The sequence below is a fragment of the Magnolia sinica genome, chromosome 10, assembly GCF_029962835.1.
Source record: "Magnolia sinica isolate HGM2019 chromosome 10, MsV1, whole genome shotgun sequence".
Classification (NCBI taxonomy): Eukaryota; Viridiplantae; Streptophyta; class Magnoliopsida; order Magnoliales; family Magnoliaceae; genus Magnolia; species Magnolia sinica.
In genome coordinates this window covers 20,587,849-20,591,538 of record NC_080582.1, presented here as the reverse complement: position 1 = coordinate 20,591,538, position 3,690 = coordinate 20,587,849, and positions in this window count along the sequence as shown.

The following is a 3,690-nucleotide window of genomic DNA, read 5'->3' as shown; positions in this document are numbered from 1 at the left end:
CTTGTCAAATTATGACAAAAAGGGAGAGAAGGTTACTCGTAGAATGAAGAATGATGCGTGAATGCTTGATGTGAATGATGCATGAATGCATACACATATGCTTGATATGAATTATACATTATTATATGAGAATGCTTCGAATGGAAGATTGTATGTCATAATACAAGGGAAGCTCAAATTGATGAGGAGTAGCAAATTCTTCGCTAGTTCATCAAAGCTGCAACAAACCTTCTACAACAACATGATATCAAGAATACAGGACTATATTTTAATTGTTGTAATAAGTGTTTGTCATGAAATTGACAAAGGGAGAGATTGTAAGTGCTATAATGTATAAAGCACACCTTGTTTGTCAAATTTTGCTTAGACAAAACAATTTATGAAGTGGACTTCTAATGTGGATCAAAATGGAAAGTTCAAGACATTACTAAAGTTCAAGTCAAGTAAAAGATTAAGATGGAAAGTTCAAGATTATACTAAGTTCAAGATAGAAAATTCAAGTTAAGTTCAAGTTCTACTACTGTTCTAGTAGAAGATCAATCTCCTTCGACAAACTGAAGCTCTATTTGAAGAACGAAGTAGAACAAGTTTCATGAAGTTCAAGCATCCAATTTACTATAAAGTTCAGTCATTTCAGGTATAATAAAGCCTAGAAAGACCTTAGGTTTAGGTACTTTCAAAATCTAATTTAAGTGGGTTTTTATGCTTATAGTTGGCTAAGGTTCAACTAGTCTAAGTTATGGCTCGACTAGTTTCAGAAAATTTCAACTAATCCTAGTTCCAATTGAAGTAAAACTGAAATTTTGTTACACCTTCGACCAGTCGAGTTTGACCAGTTGAGGAAGTTGCTCGACTAGTCAAATGTGAGCCTTCGACTAGTCAAAAGATGCTCGACTCGAAGTCCAGCGACTGAATTAGTTCGGATTTTTGGCATCTTCGACCAATCGAAGACCTTGATCGACCAATCGAACAGGGCCTTTATTTTATCTTATTGCGCTCGAATTTGAAAATTTGTTGGAACGAATTCCAGTTCTTAGATGAATCGAAGACTGTCTTAAACGAGTCAAAGCAACAACTTTTTTGCTTATAAATTGAGGCTTTCTCTCAATCTAAAAATACAATTCAAGTACATCAAATCCTTCATCAAGAGAGAGAGAAGCCCATATTATGCTCAAGCTATTGCACGGTATTTATTAAATATTTTTAATAGCTTTTTGTTTAATTTCTTTTTCTCCTAATTTGTCAATTTCATTTTATAAAGAGAGTAAGTACTCTTCTTTTGAGATTTTAAAGGAATTCAAATAAGTAGCCATTAGTTTGAATCTATTTAAAATAAATATAGAACCTTGAACCCTTGTTTATATGACTGAACATTGAATGATATCCATTCAAGAGAAGTAATTCTACGGCTACATCGACAGATACATCTTCAAAGGAGAAGATAATTATATATTTCTTTTGTATTTTGGTTTCATTGGTTTTCCTGAGATAGCTAGAAAATCTCAGTGAGAGGTTTTTTGTTTGTGATAGCCCTTTAAAATCACAAATGTATCAGGTTTTAAGGTGACCCTGTGAAAATCTTATTTATAATAAAAGTCAATATCACATAGATAGTGATCATTGGCAATGGAGTAGGTGTGGCTGTTTGAGAACAATTGTTGACACACCAAACTACTATAACTCTTGGTATTGTGGTAAATGTCTTTTATGTTTATGTGGTGAATGGTTGTAATCCTTTTAAGTTAAAGTGGTGAATGCTTGTAATAGTTTTAGCTTTTCTTTACTCTTGCTTACAAGTTTCGTGAGATAAGGTTATCTTGCCTAAATTTGTTTGGGTGAAGGTTGTCCTACGAACTAGTTTGAATCAATGTTTCAATACTAGTGCAATTGAAACCTATGATTTATTTACTATTTCTATACTTTATTTTTTATTTGGCATAATCCTATTCACACCCCCTCTAAGACTGGTTAAGCTCGCCTTTTCACACTATTACTCAGCCAGATATTGCATATATCATCCAAACTCTCAGTCAATTCATGAGTAAACCATAAAGTCCTCATTAGGATGTGGCACTTCACATCCAACGTTTTCTAGAAAGAACTGTTGGTCAAAGTTTAGTTATGTTTTCTTCCAGTTCCATCTAAAAGGATATTATGATTCTGATTGAACCAGTTGTCCCATGATATGCCGCTCTTTCACCAACAACTGCACTTTCCTTAGCGACTCTCCTATCTCATAGAAAACTAAGAAGCAATTGACTAACTCTCGCTCCTCAGCCAAAGATGCATTTTGCTCCATGGCTACTACCAATTGTGAAATCACGTGTATTCACATTATCTTCTTTTTGACCTTCATGCTTATAATATTCAGCCAACCCTCTTGATCTATGACAATTAGGTTCTTCATTATATTTCTGCCAATCCCATCTTTTACGAACAGATGAAACATATTGAGCTCAATTGTCACCTTGTTTGCAAAAGGATTTAATCAAGGTTAATTGAGACTTCTTATGTTCCATCCCGTCTTCAATTTGCGGATTTGTTTACCAAACCTCTAGGCAACGACTTATTTCCCCGCTAAGCTTGAGTTGGGTATTTTTAATGCTCACTCTCCAACTAAAGGGAAAGTATTAGTTGTGTAAATTAATTTATACATGCACATTAATTTCTTGTGATTACATTGTATGCTCCATGATTAGCAAATGTAAAGATAGACCTTCCCCCAAAAATTCTCTAATTTTTCTGTGAGAAAACTTCTCCTCTTCCAATCCAATATATGATAGAAAATTCCAAATATTATAACTTTCAACTGAACCCAACCATCCTAATTTGACCCTAGTGCGGTAGTGTCGTAGTGTATTATCACAGATGGACGCCTCATAAAAGCGTGCAGAGTGTCTTATCACAGATGGACGCCTCCTAGAAGCGTCGTAGTGTCTTATCACAGATGGACGCCTCCTAGGGTACCTTCCCTGTATTGTAGCCAGCATCGTAGGACAATTTTCGGCTGATCGGTTACTGCTTCAGTTCTCTTCTGAACCGTCGCATACATAAAAGGTTATGATAGTGGCATCCCTGATATTTCAGGGACATAGTCAACTGGTGTGAGAGGGACGGAACACGCCATTGGTCCAGATTACTGAACCATGAGGCCCACTTTCCGAGTACTATCCAAAAGCATAGCAGGAGCCATCGGAAGGGTGAATTTATTAAAATTTGCACATCTTGATTGGACGTTGCTGATATCTACTGGATGGTTAGGATGAAAGATATTCAAATAGTCTGTATGTCCATCGATCAGATAAATCATCCAGTCAATCTGATTTTGGGGCATTGGATGGCTCATCTTGAGTTAAATGCGCCACGTGTACACTTACCCGTGAATGTGTATGAACCATCACAACCAGCCAGAGCATCTAATAAATCTTAGAAATTATTTATTTATGCCGCCAACCAGATTGCATCCTGGAGAGCGCTATGCGTGCATGTGTAAACTCACAGTTCAAAGCAAAGATATACTTGAAATGATTATTTTGGCCTCTTTCACTGTAAGTCCGTGGCTGTCCGTGCTTGTACAAATGCACTTGAACTTTTTGATTGACGCTAGAGGGAGATGCAATCCACATCGATTGTGATTCATTACAACACACGTGTGTGTGTGTGTGTATAAAGACAATATTTATAAATAGG